The 23,156-nt window shown below is 38.9% G+C and overlaps 1 long non-coding RNA gene across 1 annotated transcript; it reads right to left on the reverse strand.

The window, feature by feature from the left end:
- Nucleotides 1-1,193: 1,193 nt before the first annotated feature.
- Nucleotides 1,194-4,355, reverse strand: LOC133962492 (uncharacterized). The gene is made up of 5 exons (XR_009922129.1): nt 3,811-4,355; nt 3,213-3,395; nt 2,560-2,646; nt 1,704-1,851; nt 1,194-1,469 (listed from the first exon to the last, which is right to left on the reverse strand). It is a non-coding gene; the product is annotated as an uncharacterized LOC133962492 (long non-coding RNA).
- Nucleotides 4,356-23,156: the final 18,801 nt, after the last annotated feature.

Consider the following 23,156-nt stretch of genomic DNA (forward strand, 5'->3'; position numbering starts at 1 on the left):
TCCAGTCATTTATAGTCACAGGAAAGCACACAGGTCTGGTTGTCTAGGGACAACCCATATCATATTGTTTAAGATGTGTAACATCAAGTTTGTGTATCAGTGCAAAATACATACCGTCATTAGTCAAGAGTTCACTCTTGTTTACACAAAATTTAGGTGACCCAGATGTTTCACAATGCATCTGATAAGGTCTTATGAGAAACATTCTTAACATTAAAGAAATGAACACAGAGGATAACAATATATGTTTGACTCAAATCAGTAGATGGTAATCAGCAGCCTGACTTATTCAAACACATTAATACTACAATGAATGAGGCAGGGGTTATCTATCAGAAATCAACTATATCGTCACATTAGGTTTCTCTTGAGCTCATTGAAATGACCTTCACATTCAACTCACTGTCACCTGAACCATACTGTTGTTTCTGTATCTACAGTGACTTTTAGGAAAACATGTATAAAGCAATGTATAAACAATAATACATCTTATTTATATAGAGCTTTTCAAGAAGTGCAAGTACTTCACTGAGGGACAGCTCATACAAACAATATATATGTCATAAATCCATGTGATGGGACAGCCTCACACTTGAATGTAAACCAATTGTAAAACACATTTGCTTATACTGGAGATCTTTTAAATGAATGTCCCAGAAATGATTTCTGATAGAAAACCCCTGCCTCATTCATTGTAGTATTAATGTGTTTGAATAAGTCAGGCTGCTGATTACCAGCTACTGATTTGAGTCAAACATATATTGTTATCCTCTGTGTTCATTTCTTTAATGTTAAGAATGTTTCTCATAAGACCTTATCAGATGCATTGTGAAACATCTGGGTCACCTAAATTTTGTGTAAACAAGAGTGAACTCTTGACTAATGACGGTATGTATTTTGCACTGATACACAAACTTGATGTTACACATCTTAAACAATATGATATGGGTTGTCCCTAGACAACCAGACCTGTGTGCTTTCCTGTGACTATAAATGACTGGAACCTCAGATAAAGAAATTTATTTTCTGACTTCAATTACTGAGGCATTCTCTACAGAATGTTATGTGCCCATTCTACTTCAGATCCATTGAATCATTGTGTGTTTATGTTGCTTAAAGCAGAGCATTCACTGCTTTAATGTAATGTTATCTGACAATATCATGGTGTAGAAGTGCAAGGAAATACCAATATGTTATGATAAATGTCATTTATTGTTCAAAAACATTACATTAAGGCATCTGCTGGAAATGTTATGATCAACAATTCTCATGCAAATAAGACTTTAAAAACGCCACAAATAGTGTTTTGGAGAGGGGGGTTTCAGAGGGAGGGAGCAGCTCTGGAGAAAGGTCTGTCACTCCAGGTCTGCTGCTTGGTGTGATGGAGACATGAGGTTAGCATCAGGAGCGGAGGCTGCAGGAGGGACCGTGGAGCTGAGGCACACCTGTACTGCTTCTCTTGAGAAGAACTGAAGGACACACAAACAAACCATAGTGTTAAATTATGAAGATGGTTTCCTCCGATTTTTTTTTTTAAACATAAACGTCAGACTGGCCGCTAAATCTGAAAATGCTGAAGCTAACAGCTACCCAACAGCAAGCTAATGCCTTCCTAAGGCTGCCAGGGAGTAGCAAGAGTAGCCTTGTAGCAAGAGAGTGTAGCTAATCACAGCCCTCACAGTTCTTCATCAGTGGAGAAGTACCTCGCCATGTTTTCATCTTCAGAGGAGTCATCCAAAGACTGTGCTGCTGTTCCGGAATATGTCAGGCCCGCGGCACCCTGCTGGGCTTGAACTCTGAGCACGCAGAGTAGGCCCTCACGTCCCGTCTCAGTACATGCATCAGTCCTTCCTGAGAATATATGATAAAAAACAAAACGTCTCAATAGTGCGTTTGTACGTGTGTATGTATACATACACACGTATGCTTCCAGGGAAGCATGATTGATGTATACATTCACATGTACAGGGCTTTCTTTTCTACAGAAATATTTTCCCTGAGTTGATGTCTCTGCTTATGCCATCTAGTATGTGAAACCAAAGATATCTTGGCATAACTGTATGTTTTCGGATTGTCTAACTGTGTATTTGTGTTAAAGTCAAAAGGTCAAGGCCACAGTGACCTCATCTTATGGTTTCAGTTGTCAAGAGACACAGTGTCATTTATACGAGAGAAAATATGTAGAAATATGTAGACGGACACTGCGATGATTAGCGGAGTCATACAACGCAGTGCGGTAATTCTAGTGTAGTTTTTTTTTAATAAATGGGTTATCTTTTTTTACAATCTACAAAAAGTTATCTATACATTTGGTCACAGAATGTTACACAAATAAATTGCCATTAAAGTTGGCATCTTGCTGTCTCGCAAGTCTGACGATGCATCTGAAGCGTCCATCAAGGGCGTTCTGCAGGTAATTTGGATTGTTTGTTTCTTGTGAAGAGGAGAATAACATGAATTCATACCAATATCAGTTTACAATCAAACCTTTTTGTGTTAACCTTGTGTAAACAGAGTCAAAGGACATTGTACAACGATGACACACATTTTCCACAGTACCTGTCATTCACTACTGAACTTCTGACACCCATTACTGGACTGTGTCTTCCTGTAGATTGGTGATGTTCGCAACGCTCTTTTCACAGTCTGTCAAAACAAAATTAGAGTATTTGCACACCACATCGGACCAAAACAAAACTGCAGTCTGTGAAACAAGCAGTTTTGGTAGATATAAGGGAAATGCTAATATTTCTACATGATACATATTCAGTCCCTTAAGCAAAATAACAATGATGGCAGGCCGCAACCTTGATGCCTTTGTCTACTTTGCTTACAGACTAGTTTGCGGAGTCTCGTGCTGCCGCCCCGTGACCGATACATCATCGCTCTTTTCTGAAACTAATGAAGGCAAATTCACACATGTAGACAGAAATAATCAGAATAAATTAAAAGGTGTAAAGATTGCTAACATTATGTTTGATGGGGGTCATCATTATACATAACAGAGGAAAACTTTGAACATGTTGACTTGCCTTCCTGTGGAAAAAGTTGTTTTCCCAGTTAAACAATCACAGCAGGGAAGCATGATTGATCAAAATTCTTTCAGTGTGATATTAACTTGTATGTCAGCAAGCGTACTTTGGGGATTTTATAAAAATGTATATTTGGCATATTATATAAAATGGTGTTTCTGGTATGTAACTCAAAAGTACCTCTTTAATGGTAGGATCATTTCTCTCCCGCATCTTCCTCGTGGTACGTGGATGATGGTAGTGGGCTCAACCCGGCTTCTCTTTCTCTCCAGGCTGCCCTTCCTGCTCTTCATCAAGCAAAACAAAGTGTTCGGTCCAAGTTATTGACGTTAATGAAACTCCTGTACCTTCACTTGGATCGTCCTTGATTAAAAAACAGAACATAGGAATTGTTTTATAAAATGAATTGCAACTCCATAACATGGAAACATTATTGTCATATTGCATACTATACATTAAACCAAATTGATCTGATATTTTGGAGTAATGGTAGAGAAATACACTCCTTATTAATCTAAAGCATTCATATATCAAATTCATGTTTATATTTATATTGTAGCGTCCCTCAATGATGAGCTAAGCGTCTTGAACTGGTTTCAACAACCATGTATTCACCTCCCAGGTAGCACAGGCTACGGTGGGCCGTAGCATGTGGCTAACAATGGCGTATTAGCTGAAGATTAGCATTGTGTGTATCAACGGACTCCGCAACCGCTGTCTCAGCACTCGGACTGTAAACCTAGATCGTAACGATCTTTAAAAACAATAAACTACTCACCTGACAGAAGGAAGATGACATCGTTTGTCTTCCCAGCGCTCGGTGGTTACTACGCAGCCCCGAGTTAAAGAACCGGATGTTTACTAAAAGCCACACGTCAGTTCCGCTCGCCTGGTCCGTCCGTGGCGCAGTCGGTCCCCCTTCGGGATGAACGGTCTCGCAGGATCCTTCGCATTAGAGGTGTAATCTAGCCTCAAATATTAATATTATATAACGTGAATAACATTCACGATCACTGAGGGACACCACGCAGGGACGGTGATTTTAACAGCACGCTGCGCCGTGCTGGCATGGCAGCGTCATAGCAACCCTCATAGCAACGATAAAAACATTCGCGATAACTATTAAAATATTTATCATAAGCACGAACTGGCTGAAGACTGTGGAAGCAAAGAGCACATTTCTCGCTAGAAATGGTGTCAGAATGTATTTTTATGCCCAAACTAAGTTACAAAACTATATTTTTATCTGAGAGAACAAGGAATATCCGCCATGTTTTCCTCTCCGCAGACGGGAGCTTGTGAGTCACGTGACGTGAGAACACGCCAATGCAAAACAATGGGCTGACCATCTCACACTCTGAGAGGCCAGATTGTGAGATGGTAACGTCGTTCCAAGTGGACCAACGTTGCCACTGAACGTTTTCTGATGAGACTGGGTTGAGCACAGAGTCCGTTATCGATCTACACAGCCACGTCTCTGTGAAGCACAGAACGGAAGATGAGGAGAAGTCTCTGTTTTCACCAACTAGCAACTGGAGCTGTCCAGCTTGTTGCACAGTGAGCGCACGCTGGAGAGGAATATTCCTGGTAGCGGTGTGCGAAGTCCCCGCCGGCGGAGACGCACAAGCAAGCCGGCCCGTTTACATCTCCTCCGTCGCTTCACCGCCTGTCCGAATGTGAGGGCACCCTTGACCAGAATATCCAAAATTTCGACAGATGAGGCAATGAAAGTTGGAAATAAACTTTCTGGAGTTATGTCCCTGATCATTCATGGGCATCTCTCTGGTGAAAGAGCTCCCGGTTTTTAGGCAAAAAACTGAATTAACTAACAAAACAAGACAAAACATTGCGCACCAACACACCGATGCAGCCGTCCACGGCGCCATCATTTTCTGTCCATGACATTCGCTTCAGTTAACCAACATTCATTAGAAATATCCTTACATTCCTTTTTCTTTGTCCTCTCTACTTATTTCTCTCTTTTACATGCAGTTTAGTTTTGAGTTGCTGCAGCTGATTTAAACTCAAACCTCCCATGCTGAGAAAAACCACAGTCTTCCTCTCTACTTTTTAAACCTATTTTCTCTAATAGGTTGTCTCAGGAGTTATGACCCGACTCTTATTTTTTGATTTATACTCTGGTTTGTTCAGCGAAATACGAAAATTTGGGGAATAAAGTTCTGCTGATATGGGAAAGAAATTAAAAGTTTCTTAATTCATTTTTAACCCATTCTTTCCTTTTCCTTTTAATATTTAATTTAAAAATTAGTTTTGAGTGTTTTTTTGCATTTGTTATTAGCCTAAAAAAAGCCCAATTTTACCCCAAATGTACTTTAATTTACTTACCTTTTCTGTAGAGAGGTCCTCTCTCTCACTTTTTCCCAGCTGGAATAATCAGATCAGTTGCATCATCCAAATCTTTACATGTTCATTTACAGTTACTCATATCAATTAAAAAAATGTGTGTTAAGTATTCATAATTTGTGTTAAGTATCAGTTACCTTAACTCTTCAATCAATCTCCAAAACGCTTTCATAAGGAGCAATAACAAACAATCTCTTCTATAATGTGACCAAATAGTAATTTCCTAATGTAATTACTTGGTCACTGTTAAATTCTCAATTGTTCGCTTTTAGTTTTTTTAGTTTAATGCACTTTTACATTCCCTGCCTGAAATTATATAGTTTAGAGAAATCGTCTACGTATCTAATCCCTCTAGACAAACTTCTCTGTAGCAGCACGCATGCATGTATAAAATGTACTTGAATTTTCTGATTATCAACAGATTGATTGCATTGCTGAGACTATCTGGACAGGAGCCAACAATCTGTCACTCAACACACAATGGAAGAGGGAATCTTTACCCTTCTGAATTTTTATTACAAAAAAGACAATGCAATTCGCCCTACTTGGTCCACTGGATCATAGCAGTGAGAGCACTCCTGGTTCTCAGACATCAGGCCCTCACTTCTCTACCCTCTTTTGTCAGGTAGGTTGAGGTCAGAGTTTTAAACTCCCTGCGCACTTTTACCTTCAGCCCTGAGATCCAGAGTGTTCTCTCACACAAGTGATCCTGCCGACAAAGCCATGATTGTGGTGGCGGCACAAAGTAAAACACTTGTCTTTCTGTAAATTGAATCCAACATCAAGAGATGGACACACAGAACACATCACCTGAATGACATGTACAAATGAGCGAAGAACAGAGTAGAAATCGGTGTATAATAATTATTTAATTATAATTATAATTGAAAGCTCCCTCGCATTAGGGAAGTGAAGGCATCTATTACCCTCTTAATGTCTTATCAGTGTGGAAGACATCCTGCCTTCAAGTCTCTGTGGAAGATCCCTGGAGTGAGACCCCAGATGTGAGATCCCAACCATTTGTTCAGAGACACCATAAAGTGAAGGCTTCAAGAGGCCATCAACTTAAAGTCCCTGAGCAATAATCTTAAACCGAAAGTTACCCTTTTAGATAAACAATCTGGTCAATCTTCCACACACGTTTGCTCATGCAACATCACATACACGAATGCAAAATTTCCATTACAATAACATTTAACAATAGTTTTTTTTATAAACAATATTTTATCTCTATTAACGTTATGCTTATATGTAAGACACTTTGAGCTGCATTTCTTGTATGAAAGGTGATATATAGGTACACTTTATTAATATTATTACTTTGAAACTGTGTAATTTTACTCCTTTGAATAATTGTCATTGCTGTGAAGTTATATTTTTTACATTCATGGTATTACTTTGCATTTGTGTCATCCAAAATTTGAATTTTGGCATCCAACAATAATTTTATTCACTATGTATTACCTTGGAGTTATGTAATTTCAATACGCTTAGATTGTGTTGTATAAGTTGTATTACTTTTAAATTGTGCCATCTGACAAAAATTCTCTTCCTTTAAAGTGTTGTCATTGAATAACTTTGAGATTGTGTCATCGTATGATAACTGTATTGCTTTGAAGTTTTGTCTTTTTACAATAATTGTATTACTTTGAAAATGTCATTAGATTAAAAAAAATGTAGTGCCATTAAATATCAGGAAAAGTTAATTCAGCAAACTTATTTAAACCGAAACTTAATACATTTCTTTTTACTTCAGATTTTAATGAGATCTTGCCCTTGTACGCTTGTAACTTTTTCTTTTTAATGTTATTTTGTAATGTTTATATTTTACTTAAAATCTGTTGCCTTTTATGACTTACAATTTAGCAGTTTTATTTTATAAACAATTGTATATCTTTAGTAACATGTTTATATTTGTATCTATAATATATGTGAAGCACTTTGAGCTGCATTTCTTGAATGAAAGGTGCTATAGGTAACCATCCTGTCTGAATTTGACAATGGGGGTATGTAGTCACAGAGGTGGCTCAGTGAGCACCTCCACCTGAACCAGAGGATTAATCAACCCAGCTGAGGGCTGTTAGCTGATGTGATCCTCCGGTACAAAAGGCAGCAGCGGAGCTGTCCGCGAGAGACGTGAGCGAAGCTCACAGCGACTGATCTGCAAAGTTGGACGCTAGCAGAACTTTTTTAATTGTGTGTTAAACAATATTTTATCTGTATTAACATGTTTATATTTGTATTTACAAAATGTAAAGCACTTGAGCTGCATTTCTTGAATGAAGGTGCTAGACAGATAAGGTTTATTAGTATTATTACTTTGAAAGTGTGCTTTGAATTATTGTCATTACTTTGAAGTTGTCTTTTTTACAAACTTGGTTTTACTTTGAAATTGTGCTATCTGACAAATAGTAGTTCTTTAAAGCTTTGTCACTGTATAACTTTGAAGTTAAGTTATGTCATCGTGTGATAATTGTATTGCTTTGAAGTTTGTCCTGTTACAATAAAGCTATTGCTCTGGAGTTTTGTAATCTACTGGCTGTATTAGCCAGAAATTGTCATTTTACAATTATCGTCAAAATGAACTTGGACAAAAAACGTTTATAATTTAGACTGTCGTTAAATATCAGGGAAGCCTACGACCCTAAGGTTGGAGGACGACCGCTATACCCCTCAGCCACAGCCGCCCTTTTAAGTACAAGGTAAATACATTTGTAAAAACATACCCAATCCATGTTACAAAAATATAGGTGAATAAAACATATGATGCACATAAAAACACTTGTGAATTCCCTCTAAGTTCACCATATCCACCAAACCCTCCTTTCCACCTCTCTAAGGCGATATGCTTCCCCTACTTCTAAATGTCCCTTTCGATTTTTCCCTTTACAACTACTTGTAACCTCCTCATTATCCTTTCCACACCGCTATCTCTATTTCACCATTACCAGGTTTCGCCTGGCCAACCACAAACTCTTCTTTGAAATGCGTATAATTTTCTCCATCTGGAAAATAACCTGACCATTCTTTGAGCCCAACCCTCTTTCGACCCTGGCCCAGGTCAAATGAAACCCTGGGACTACCTGCCCTAGCCAATCCCCCACTTTACCCCATACTACCCCTGCAACTGGACCATCCCACATGACATGCCTGACTGTTTCCTCCCCTTAACAGGCTGCCCGAGGGCACACAGGGGAACTCATGCCGGTACATAGTTTCCCGCACTGGTAGGCATTTGTGCAGGCGTAACCAATTTAGGTCTTTGAGTCTGTTGTCTAGCCCCTGTGGCTGGATCCCCATCCAAATCTTTGTTGGGGTCCCCATCACTGGAGGTGCGACCACTTCCCGACTGACCCTCTGTAGAGGGCTCTGTGATCTATTTGTATTGCTCTGTTGGAGGCCTCAGGATGAGCCCGCAGCCAACTGGCTGCATGGTTGTAATGCCATGGCTGCTGCTCCACCCTGGGTGCCCAATTGTCAATATCAACAGGTGATATTATTAGCGCTACCCGGCGGTTCAGCGTTGCTTCAGTGTCCAGTGTAGTGAAGCTAATACAGGAGAAATGTGTTCTCCTTTCCTGGTTCTTGTCAGGACACGTACTGCAGCATTTTGGACAAGCTGCAGTCTTTAACCACTAACTGCTGGAGCCTGATAATAAGGATTTACAATAATCAAGTCTGGATGTAACAAAGGCATGGACTAGTTTCAATGCATCTTTTTGAGAAAGTAACACACGATTTTTTAGATGTTACATAACTGGAAGAAGGTGGTCCAAAAATTTGTTTTAAGTAAGAATTAAAGGACAAATCAGGGTTGGACATCACTCCCAAGTTCCTGACTGTTTCCTTGGAAGCAAGGGCAATGTCGTCTAGCGCAGCTATATCATTAGATAATAAATCTCTAAGGTGTTTAGGGCCAAGTATTCTAACCTCTATTGTTATTGGAATTTCTTAGTCAAGCACCAGTCATTACAATGTCTTTCTGGAAGTTTATTCCGGGCATCACCGTACAAAACCATGGCATAGATTTCATACAATGAGCAATGACATACTGGAGAAGCAGCACTTTATACATCTTCAAGCTCCTCCTAGAGAGGAACAAATGTTATCGATCAGCCTCTTTGATGTTAAGAAATAGGTCACCAATATCCTGTCACCTACTCTTTCCCAGACCCCTGAAGTGTAACATGTTTTCAAAATCCCTTTATCAATGTTTACAACCACCACAAATCCCCCATGCTGTGAAGCCTTTGTTAGGTGACCCTGTGTGTGAGGAAGTCATATAACATCAGTTACATGAGCGACACCCTGACTTCTATGGGAAACATTTGGTCATTTTTCTAAACATCAAAATAGTTCCTTATATCAATCATTTGCCTGAATAGTAAAATTACTATCACACTTTTTAATAAGAAAAAATTGCAGGTCATGCTTGGAGTTTAGTTATTGATTACACTGTTCAGGATTTATTGACGAGTATAACTGGGTGTCATCCACATAGCAGTGGAAATCTACCGAGTGTGTCCTGATAATGTTTCCTAGTGGAAACATTATATATATATATATATATATATAAACCGCCCGCCACAATACCAGCTTCTTCCCGGCTGCCGTTGGCCTCATCAACAAGGCCAGGGACCCCCACCTGACTCTGACTTTTATTCCACCCCCACACCTCAAGGATGTGTTAAATTAATAAATTAACACATTATCTCATATTATATTATACTGTATTACATTGCATATTGCAATCGGACACTGTTTACTGTTTTGCATTTTGCATTTCACTTCACTTTTTATATATTTTATCTTTCATATATTTTTATGTCAAAATAATTGCTACTTTGTATAAATATTGGAAAAAAGTGAGTAAATAAGAAGTAAACAGTGGGTAATGTCAGGCGTGTTGGTTTATCCTAAATATGAGAAGATGAGCCGAACTCGGTTTGTTCAATCAAGTATTTATTTAGAAAGCAATGAAAGGTAACAATCAGCAAAGCAATGGGCTTCCAACAAGTCGCATCAGAACACCAGACCCATCAGAACGCATCAAACAGCCGGCGCCTGTCTTTTTTATAACAGTAGGTCTTGGTTCTTCCTCCTCGAAAGTGCGCAGGCGTAGGCCATCCTCTTGGTATTGGAATAAGGAAGTCACAAGGAGCCACTCCCAAGACCTTGACACAGATGATGGCATGTGGGCCAATGGTGTTGACAGTTGGAGAAAAGATTATCGTGTTCTTGCTATATCAAAACAATATTCTGTTTGTACTGACATTCAAAACAATTTAACCAAAACAACGAAACACAACTATAACGCAGACAAATTCTAACTTCAGGATTACACACTAGGAAGGAAAAGGTTATTTATTAATCATTTGTATAGAAAGCATTATATCTGGCTCAAACTCCTTCTATCTTTATTCATTTAGAGTTGAGTCAGACAGAGAATATAGGTAAAATATTGAAATCCTAACAGTAAATATATACTGGTTTTCTATTTTTATTGCTTTTCCTATGTATGTTGTATTTATTGTGTTTCTACCCATTTATCTTGTGTTTCTGTTTTTATTGTTTCTACCGCAATATTTTATATTTTATTTTATTGTATTGTATTGTATTTTATTGTATTCAAATGTACCGGCTGCTATGACGACTTAATTTCCCTTTGGGGATGAATAAAGTTATCTATCTATCTATCTATCTATCTATCTATCTATCTATCTATCTATCTATCTATCTATCTATCTATCTATCTATCTATCTATCTATCTATCTATCTATCTATCTATCTATCTATCTATCTATCTATCTATCTATCTATCTATCTATCTATCTATCTATCTATCTATCTATCTATCTATCTATCTATCTATCTATCTATCTATCTATCTATCTATCTATCTATCTATCTATCTATCTATCTATCTATCTATCTATCTATCTATCTATCTATCTATCTATCTATCTATCTATCTATCTATCTATCTATCTATCTATCTATCTATCTATCTATCTATCTATCTATCTATCTATCTATCTATCTATCTATCTATCTATCTATCTATCTATCTATCTATCTATCTATCTATCTATCTATCTATCTATCTATCTATCTATCTATCTATCTATCTATCTATCTATCTATCTATCTATCTATCTATCTATCTATCTATCTATCTATCTATCTATCTATCTATCTATCTATCTATCTATCTATCTATCTATCTATCTATCTATCTATCTATCTATCTATCTATCTATCTATCTATCTATCTATCTATCTATCTATCTATCTATCTATCTATCTATCTATCTATCTATCTATCTATCTATCTATCTATCTATCTATCTATCTATCTATCTATCTATCTATCTATCTATCTATCTATCTATCTATCTATCTATCTATCTATCTATCTATCTATCTATCTATCTATCTATCTATCTATCTATCTATCTATCTATCTATCTATCTATCTATCTATCTATCTATCTATCTATCTATCTATCTATCTATCTATCTATCTATCTATCTATCTATCTATCTATCTATCTATCTATCTATCTTCATATGCACCAATAACCAGAGCAAATTCCTTGTAGTTGTAAACTACTTGGCAAAAAAATACTTCTGATTCTGATGTGAATAAAATTGGGCCGAGCACAGAGCCCTGTGGAACACTGTGGTTAACTTTGGTGCGCAGAGATGACTCACAAATCATTAATTTGCATGAATTGGAATCGATCTGAAAAAATAGGGTTCAGGCCAGTTCCTTTAATAGTAATTAACCTTTTCTAGTCTCTGTAATAACATTTGATGGTCAATACTGTTGAATGCTGCACTAAGATCTAACCAAACGAGGACTACTAAACTAGAAGAAGGTTTTTACTGACTTTTGCCAAGGCTGTCTCCATGCTGTGATTAGCTCTTAACCCAGACTGAAAGTCTTCATTTACATTACTTTCGTGGAGAAACTACTACCCCTGATTTGCTACAACCTTTTCAAAGATTTCAGACTGGAAGGGGCGGTTCAAAATCGCCTGTACTTGGCTAAACCTCCAGGTCCAGGGTAGAGTTTTTGAGAAGGGTTTGATTAAAGCTAGTTTAAAGCACTGTAGTACATATACTGATTATAATGAGACATTGATTGTGTTCCATAACGTAGTATCAATTAGGGGCAGAATTTCATTAAATGATTTTTGTAGGAATGGGATCTAAGATACAAGTTGTTGGTTTAGAAGATGAGATTAATTTGGTCAGCTGATTAAGGGTGATCAGAGAGAAGCTCTCTAAATAATTGGGAAGATTCTCAGCTTTTTCTGAGATTTTTATTCTTGATAGGGTATTAGTGCCAACTGAGGGCAGGATATGGTTTCTAATAGTTAGAATTTTATCATTAAAGAAATTTCCAAAACTATTGCTATTCAGGGATCAAGGAATACTAGGTTCGGGTAAAGGTGTGTCTCAGTCAACCTTGTTACAGTTCTGAAGAGAAATCTGCAGTTGTTTTTATTTTCTTCTATTAACGTGGAGTAGTAGGCAGCTTTTGCTTTGTGGAAGGCCATCTTATATGCTTTAACCCTTTTTTTCAAGGCTAGGTGATTTTCAACGCGGTTGTTTGAGCACCAATTCTTTCTAGTATTCTTGAAGCTTGTTTTAATTCATATCTTTGAATTATACGAGGGAGCTAATTTACTATGTTTTACACGCTTATTTTTAGAGGCTTTATGGAGTCTAATTTTAATCGCAATGCCTTTACAGAGCTATCAACAAGATGGTCAATCTCACTGGAGCTAGGGTTTTTTAAATAATTTGTTGTTTATATCGACAGACAATACGGGTTTAAATGTAATTGGATTTATTTTCTTAAATTTAGCTACAGCACTATCAGGTAGACGTCTGGAAAATAAGTTTTTATTAGTGGCATATTCCGATGAGAAATCAAGGATTATTAAATGATGGTCTGATGGAATCGCTTTATGTGGAAGTACTATTGGATGTTCAATTTTAATACTGTATGATAGTTCAAGGTTAAGTGTGTGGTTACAGCAATGAGTGAGTTCGTGAACACACTGACTGAAACCAATTGAGTCTAGTACTGAAATAAATACTACACTAAGGCTATCATTATTATTATTATCAACATGAATATTAAAGTCACCGACAATAATAATTTTAGGACTAGGTTTGATTAAAACCTCAGGAAATAAGCCCCAGGAGCACGGTTAACTACAGCGAATATGATTGGCTGTTGGCATTTCAATCTCCAAATTTCCGCTCCTCATGCAAAAAATCTGCTTAATATGTAGTGCTATTAACAAAATTCAACAGAAAAATACCTTTTCATGACTATTCAGTCTTCAATGTGAGGATGAATGAGACGTACCTCATAGTGTTGGGAACTAAAACCCCTTGAGGTCTAGTTTTCCAAAAATTATTTTCCATCAATCTTAATTTAATCATGCCCCATTTATACGCCTCCAATTGAAGTTTTCTCCCTATTGTGTCTTCAATTCAGATCAAATCAAAGTGTTTATTGTCACATGCACCAAATAACAGCATCATCAGAGCATTGACATTCTTATGAACTGGAAGCAAACATCTACGCAGTAGACAGGCAGTACAAGATAAAAAATAACATAACATAGTACAACAATTTAAATGAAGGGCTAGATGCATTTGTAGAGTGAAGGAGTGAGGAATATTAAATTAAATAATATGAATAAATGTGTAGTAAGTAAGTAAGTGTAGTTGTATGAGTGGGGGAGCAGAATTTACATGGTCTGGGGTCAGTGTTGCTGGTTCAGAAGCCTTACAGCCTGGGCCTTTGGACTACCTGCCTTAGCTGTTCCCCCACTTTACCACATACTATCCCTGCATCTGGTGTTGGGATTTTAAATATTAGCTTCCCTGTGTATGTGTCTGTGAGTTGCAATAAGACTGAAATTCTTAACAATAAAGCAGAAGCAGTTTGAGCCAGATAATGGCCTTCACACAAATGATTTATAAACAACCTTTGCTGCGTAGTGTTAATAATGAATCTTTTACTTGTTCTCGTTTCTAACTTTTTATACTAAAAGCATAACTCCCTTGGGTTTAATTTGACATCAGAGAGTTCAAGCAGCTGATAAGGTCTGGAGGTCGGACAGTGACATTTTCAGACATAGTGACATAGTTTGGTTTAGTTGTTTCGACAGTTTACACAATCAGAACATATAGCCGATAGAGCAGGAACATAATATTATTTACTCCAATGCGAAGGGGATGGACAACACCTGCGCACCATCAAGGAAGAACCAAGAAAGACCTTTCCTCGTTATTGACCAATCCTGTTCTACCTACTTTTATAAAATATTACAGACGCCGGCTGTTTGATGCGTTTTGATGCAACTTGAGACTTCCCGGGGCTGCTAGAGTTCCGGAGGAGTGTGTTGGATGCCCATTATTTGCTGAACTTTTCATACCTTTTCATTGCTTCTTAAATAAATACTTGATTGAACCAAACCGAGTTCGGCTCTTCTCATATTTGCGATAAACGAACACACAAAAACAACACTGGTCAGTCCCATCATGACATCCCTTACACCTCCAGAGTCCCCAACTCTGGAGGTGCGACTACTTCCTGACTGACCTCTTTGTAGAGGGCCCTTGGATTTATTCTTACAGCTGCATCAGAGGCCTCCGGATTTGCCCGCAGCCACCTGGCTGCTTGGTTGAAATGCCTTGGCTGCTGCTTCACCCTTGGTGCCAAATTGCTCCAGACCATCAGCTGCCTGGCTTGGTAAGCGTAATAGAGCTGTAGAAAGTAACCTGAGGGATGCTCTACCGGAATGGATAATTCTCTTTCTTTGTATGTAGTCATTGTTAATTTAACTCCTCCCGGCTTTCCTCACACACAGTGAACGATGGCAACTAACAGACAAAGGCTGTTGATGGAGCTGGAGTTGCTTGACCTGGAAGAGGACTTGCTTGTAATGTATTTAATGAGACAAGAACAACAACAGAAGAGGAGACGCAGGCGGAGTTGGTCTTTAAGTCCATTAAATCAATCGAGGCCGAGGACGGGAGACTGTTCGAACTCTGAGGGATGTTAACGAAGAAATGCTGGTTGATGCCGCCCAGAGACTCGCTGTGGCGCTAGGACTTTAACGCCGGGTTCACACCGGACTGGAGGTGAAACTCTCCAGGTGGAGTTGTGGCAACATCTCAATATCCCTGCTTTCCCTCATGCTACATTCTGGCCATTCCGGAAATGATGACGTTCGGAAATTATGTCATTAGCGGACCAATCACAGCCAAGGGGTAACCCTAGGCTCTCCGACATGGCAACGTATAGTTAGAAAAATCTGAGATGTATGTAGAGCTCTCCGAGGTGCTCGGAGAGGGCGTTCCATGTCGGCGAAGGCGTTCCCATGAGTCCGTCTCCGTCAAAACGGAGTAGCATTTATCGGCCTTAACAATTTAGTAGCACTGAAAATGCACTAATTCTACAGAAGTGTGTATAAAAATGACCCAGGGTGACTACTTGCAACATATCTACCAGCCAATCACAAGTGACTTTTCGTTTCAAAGGTCTGTGGCTTCATCCAATAGTGAATCGAGTTTTCACCATTGGCTAAACTCCGATTCATATGCTAATTCGATCGCACCTTTGCTCAGCGACTCCATAGCGGTAGTGGGGTTATGTTCCTGCCCGTTAACTGCCAGAAATTAGGCGAGTATGCAGACGTTTTTTAGTGGCGGAAATTAGGCTTTTCGTGTAGTGTGTGTACCTGAGGTGCAACAATTTTTCAAGGATTTTTTTGAGAAATAGTAAGTTAGAAATAGGTCGAAAGTAATTGAGGTTGTTGGGATCTGCCCAAAGGTTTCTTGGGAATAGGGGTTATTGCAGCTGTTGGAGAGATAGTTAAACAAGATCCAAGGAGAGGGATGAGTTAATGATTTCAGTTATTAGAGAAGACAAAGGGTGAGCAGAAGTAGAGTTATGAATGAGACCTATATTATATTTCCGCAACTGATGGAAGTTTAAAGCTGGAGAAAGGAGAGGAGGAAGGATCATATGAGGATGGATGAAGTGGACCAAAAGAGGTGTGTTTCACTACTTGAAAAATTAAATTAGGTTGTTGCAGTCATCCGTGGAGTACATGTGAGGTGCAAGAGTGTCTGGAGGTCGCAGGATGGTATTAACAGTAGAAAATAGTGTTCTTGTGTTACCATTACCAGACCTAATAAGGTTGGCATAATTGTCCGATTTGGATGTGGAGAGAGCATCCTTGTAGTTTATAATGTGGTCATTGCACATTGTTTTATGGATAGTGAGACCAGTTTTTCTATGAAGGCGACAACCATCGATTTTGAGGTGACGAAGTTCAGGGGTAAAATAGGGGGTAGAGAGAGAGAAGCGAACAGTCTGAGTCTTTAGTGCAGCAAATCAATCCAGAATACTGTGAGGTTCATTGTTGTAGTGAGAAACCAGCTCATCCGGAGTAGATAAGTTCACTGCATGAAAAGAAGAGTTTGTGTCACTAAGTGTCGCAGGAAATTTTGGGAGCATTTTCGGTTAACGGCTGTTCACAGGAATCTGCAGGCAGAACCAGTTTCTGGCAGTTTTACAGGCCTGTGAATATCGGGAGGTGACCCCCCTGCTCCTAAGCCTGCCCTGGTTACAGTCTCTCCAGAATAACGTTACTTTTCAAATTCAAATGTCTGTTTTTCCACTAAGGAGCAGTTTTGGTGAAAAACTAATGCTGCCCTGACAATTATTACCTTTCCATTAGGTTATTGCTTTAGACAAATAGAAAAAATATAGAATTTTTCATGGTGTTAACTGGGTTATTTTTTTTTTTTTATTGTTTTGGGGGAGGCGGGGGGGATGGAACCCTTTATTCGTGAATAATGGCTGAAAATGCAGTGAGTGGGAAAAGTGGGGGTGGCTGTTTTTGCACAAAGGAGTGGTTTTGGTGAAAAACTAATGCTTGTAATCAACTCAGAATCATGAAAAACCCCTAGTTTGACCCCTCACAAGTTACTTAAAGCCAAATTTAACATTTTCGATTTTTCCAAAATCGGTTACAGGTAACCCAACTTTGAACAATTTTTTAGGAGGTTTCCAACCTATTATTTTATCCACCTACTAGCCCTCTCATGGAGGTAAGGCAGTCTGGAGTTCTGGTTCAAGGTTAAGTTTGCAAAAGAATATACTGTCCCTGTAACCCTTTTATTAATATTAGTGACCAGCAGCGTCATATCTGGGTGGGGTTTTTACCATAGCTATGTCCCTGAGCGCATACTCTTAAGCCTGAAACATGCTTCTGCGTTTTCACGGGCCCGTAAGCGCAAGAGCCCTTCCGGGTCCCTTACGTGCTTATGTATCCCTCCTTACGTGCTGACGGGTGTCGACCCCCTTTTCTAAAATTTACGGCAAAGCTCCGCAAGCTCACTCAGCCCGCAAGGCTGTGATTGGTCTGCTCTACATCCCTTCTGGAGCTGCATTTCCGGTTTCATGCCCCATAATACCGGCAGAAATCACGGAAGATTTAGAAGAACGAATATGGACCAAATAGAAGAGCACTTGGCAGAAGATATCCGATAGTATGATCACTTGTATAACCTGTCACTGACTGGCGGATTTGTCCGCCAGAAAAAGGCTACGAGGAGCCGCAGTGGCTATGTAAATAAACAATCGACGAAGAAGAAAGAAGGCGTCTCTAAGGTCGTCTCGACAAAAAGCATTACTCCGCCTAGTGTTCTGGCGCGGAATTGCTTTGTAAGACGCGCAACGGTTGGGGAAGCATGAATGAAAACGAGTCTTGCGCCACAGCGGCATGAAAAGACGCAGACGCAGTCGCAGAAGCATGTTTCAGGCTTTACCCAGCCTCCCATCTGCTCAAACTCTGTCCTCTGCTTACTGCAATATCCAGGCTTCCTCCTAGCCCTTGCATGTGTTCTACCCCATGCTGCCCTTCAATGTCGCTACTCTTTTCCTGATTCTCCCTCTGACTGCTCTGCATCTGATCTTGTCCTAGGCTGTTCCCTTCCTGTTTGCTGCCTCCTAGAGGCCCACAGTATTTTGAGACCTCAGCCTCTAATTGAGCTATCATCTCATGAACCTTGTGGCGTTCCTTGACCTGTTGTATACTTGTTGTGGGTGTTGGTGTAACCATTACGACTTAGTTATCTTTCCAATTCCCCTGAGAGCCTCATCTTTTTGAGTGTAGCAGTCCATTACCTGCACCCTCTTTGGAGTTTCTTTTATTATAGTCCTCAGACTCGACATCCACTTGTTTTATGTTCAGTGCACCAGTGAACGACACCAAGGCAATTTCCTGTATGTGCAATCATACTTGGCAATAAAAAGAATTCTGAACTTCCCTGTTCCAGACAGGATTGTATAACGTCCAGCTGCATCCTGTGACAGCAGTTGTTTTTTTTTTGTCTCATCCTCTTCTTGCTCTTGTATTTCGGTTTATTGTCTTTTATTAGGGTTCAATATTCTCACACATGCTCACATCATATGCACCCCCATCTGTCCAAGCTGGGTCTAACCCTTTAGTTCCTTTCTTCCATTTTCTAGACATATTTTATATATCTCTTTTCTTTGATGGATATTTATGTATGCATATTGTTGCTGTGCTGACTTAGCTTATATTTTTGGATTATAGCTTCAGTTAATTTTAGCAACTCTTGACCTAGTATAATTACTAAGTTTACTGTGGGATAATGTGATATCACGATGTATTGTTATATTTGTTGAACTACAATTTCTATCTTTTTCCTTAGTTGTGAACACAGAGTTTGAACGAGTTGAACAATTAAACAACACATGATGATTCAAAACAAGTACAGTACTGTTTTTCTAGAGCATTAATATAAGTCTTTCAAAACTATATTTAGTTTTTTGTATATGTATCATTTGATTGTATTACTGCAGCTCCACAGGCACAGAGGCACCTTAAAAAAGAAAATCAAAAGTACAGTTCTTCAAACAAAAGATATCAGAACTCTTGAACAAAATGCACAATAAAGAAAATGATAACACTCCTGCTTAAATGTCTAGATTACCAAAAGGATATTCAAACACCAGGCGCCTCATTTATAACTATTGAGACGTGTGTACGCCACTTCTCACGCAAACATTGGGATTTATAAAAACAAACTTGACGGGAAAATTTCCACGCAAACTCTGACCCATGCATACGAACATTTTGGATATGGGAAAGTTGCGACGCAGACGTGAGGTGGTGAACTGAAGCCAGATTATTGATCCAATTCATCATTTACATTAAAACCAAAAGCTTAGTTTTGTTGGCGTGACATATCTGTTCCACGTGAACCTTTTAATTTAAAAATATATAAAACAACTTACAGCAAATTACGTTTGGATTCCAATTAACAGCGGATATACGGAGATTAGTCCTTATAAGGTTTTAATGATATCTTCCAACACTGTGCGTGTATCATCAAATCGCTGCAGTGCACGTGACTGCCATCAGGCTCACAGAGCGCACAGGAGATCACTTACAAGAAATTAAGAGACTTTCCAAATAATATCCCAGAGGAGGCGAGGATCCACAGATGTGAGGGAATCGGTCCGATGCTCTAAATAAGTAAATACTGCTGAGACAGTGGTGCGGGGTTATGCGTGATGTGTGCACAGGAATGGATGAGGAGGAATAGAGGGTTCAGCGATGTCTGATCAGCTGATATAGATTATATTTATCTGTGATCTGTGATCTTTTTTTTACTTCAGGCTCTGTTTTTTCTCTTGTCTTCACTCTCACACATTGTGTTATCTACAGCAGCGGCAGACTTTCAGTGTATTTCTTTATAAGTGACATCACTGCTCTCCCATAAAATCGCTCTTCACCTCCACCTCACTAAAAAACACCTTAATGTCAGTATCAGAAAGTTTTGCTTCCTCTTCTCATCGCTTGATGCCGTGACTCTGCCAGGACTCAAAGTGGAAACCCATTGGTCAGCAGCATCATTTAATATTCATGCTGTGCGTTGCAATGACCATTTATGGTTGAAAGTGGTTGTGTGGAGGGCGGATTTGGAGGCAGGTGGACTGTGATTTATAAAGCGAACATTGCCTTCAGGTTTGCGTGCGCACGGTTTTATAATTCCGAAATTTTCGGCTTTTGTGCAAACGTACACTTTTAGTATGTATCCTACACACTGTTTTATAAATGAGACCCCTGATTTTGAGCAGCTTCTAGCAATGAGACAATTATCATGACTAGTTCTGCCTGGCGAGGCTGTAATTCCTCGTCCCCTTTTGGAATCATTATATACACCTTCCTCAGATTAAAATGTTTCTGGTCTATCCTCAACATTCTCTTGAGGTATCTGCATCCTCCTTCATCATTGTCAACACAACCATAGCACAATCCAAGTTATGTCTGCAGCACTTTCTTTTCGTCATTGCTAACTTTAATCTTTGTCAGACCTTACATTTTTGTTTGTCATTTCATTTAAGTCTCACTTTGTGTCTTGATCTTTTATTTCAGTTTGGTCCCTATGCTGACCATTTATTTTCCCATACTTATGGTCGCTCATGGTATCAGAAAGTTGACTTCTCCACTCCAGAAGTCAACTTTCTGATCTCCTGCATGCTTTTTCTGAGTCTGCTGCAATATGCCTTCAAGGTCATTACTAACTGTAGGACCCAGATTTTGTGCTGCATCTGGGTCCTACACACACTCGTTACACAATTGTCATTTTGGTTATTCGCTGCTAGCCTCCTCCCCAGTGACCCAAGTCTCCAGATCCAGTGCCTTGGTTAAGCCTAGCTGAGTCAACTCATCACATTCAGATCCTTAACATTCTCCACAGCACATCAACCACCACCAGTTTCAGTTGTGTAACTGTAAGACTCAACCTAATCTGGATTTTGGAAGGTGATGATGGATGTCTGTTGAGAGAAATACATAAATTTATCAAGTTGTGTCTTTAAAATAATAGATGAAATGCATCGTTACCCACACAATCAACACTTACCTAATAGATGATGCTAGAGGTTGAATACATCTAACACCACCGGATATTCCATAGGAGAATTTATCCAATCACTTATTATTGTTTAACTTAATATATATCACTTTCTGCTTTTTAAGAAATAATGTACAGCTGCCGCACTTTGTTAAATATCAGCAGCCAACTGCTTTGGTAACCACAATCCAGTACGTCAGCAGATCTCCTCATCAGCTGATGACCTCTTATTCTTTCAGTTTGCAAAGCTTATATTGTCCGCTCTTTTTTTTGTTGCTAATGGCTGCCTCCTCTACCTGCTTTCACTATAGAGCCCCTTTACAAACTGTGTCTACCTCAGCAACCAGTTTCAAGCTGAATCTGATTCATTCATCTGACTTATGCTATCAAGATGGTGGCTCTGTTCTGTGCCAGGGCTTTTTAACTTTCCAGTTAAAAACTTCACTTTCCATGAAGCTTAGGCTTTCCACCTATGATTTGGAAGCCAGGTTCCAGAAGAGAACCTGATGCCTAGATTTAGACTAAAGAAATTTTGCATTGGCACTTAATATGTTCTTTTTATCAGTATTTATGCTTATCTACATATATATATATATATATATATATATATATATATATATATATATCCTTTATTTAAATTGTAGGCATGTGAACTCTCAACCCAATTGGGGGAAGTTGCATCCCAGACTGCAGGGGTCACCATTGACCAAGTTTTGGATTTGTATGTCTCCTTTGACTTGCTACAGAACTTCAGGATGATATTAGGTAATTATTCACATATACAACAGAGGAAACTGACAACAAAATATGTATTGTGCTTAAGGTACAGCTATGTACATACCCTTGTTTCCAGTGCCTCTGTCTTTAATTTGGCTCTCCACTCTAAACCTTGTCGGAAATCATGGGGAGAAGCATCATGGTAGTTTGCTACCCCTAACTCTGTTTTACTGCAACTGGATTCAATTATATTATCTTTAACCCTATTAAATCTACTATAACAACTTAGTTCGTCTATGAATGATTCCATTCTTATTTCTCTCTGCCACTCCCACAATAGAATGACACAAATAGACAGAGCGTAGTGAAACTCACTTGTTCTTGTAAGCATACTAAACATTTGGATATGTTTTGAGTATTTTCACTCATATAAAAGTAATACCTCTTGAGGGAAACAAAAAGAGAATGCAAGGGTGAAAGCTAACCATTTGTATATCTGTCATTGATGTGAAAGGGGGATAGTTTTGGGTACCTATTAGTCACTTCACAGATGACAGCTCAATGTTGTGTCTGCAAATTCACTGCTCTGTGGACAGTCGCTCAATTTCACTGTATGTTGTACATCGGCATTTGGTAACATAGAATGTGTATTTTTACATTGGGTAATATAGCATATAACTAACTAAACGTTGGCAATGGCAAAAATGCCATTGACAGTCTGTAGCATATGCAGTGAGATGTGGCATCATATTTTCTGAAAAAAAAGCATACATTTGTTGCATCACGCCATGAAATAACCTGATGATAATCTAACTGATCTCAAAGAGGAGCTCATTAAATGAAGTTTGAACACTTTTGCTTGATAAACATACACACACATGCAGACACACACATGGTCTCAGTCAAAAGAGGAAGTGAGGAGGAACTCTAATTTGAAAAAGAAACAGTCCCAACATGTGGAAGCTCTTTCACCCTTTGACCCCATTCCTTGCTCCATTCCTCCTCTGTGTCTCCTCCACCTCACCACAGGTCTTCTAGAACTGTGTCTGGAA

The sequence above is a fragment of the Platichthys flesus genome, chromosome 10 (assembly GCF_949316205.1).
Source record: "Platichthys flesus chromosome 10, fPlaFle2.1, whole genome shotgun sequence".
NCBI lineage: Eukaryota > Metazoa > Chordata > Actinopteri > Pleuronectiformes > Pleuronectidae > Platichthys > Platichthys flesus.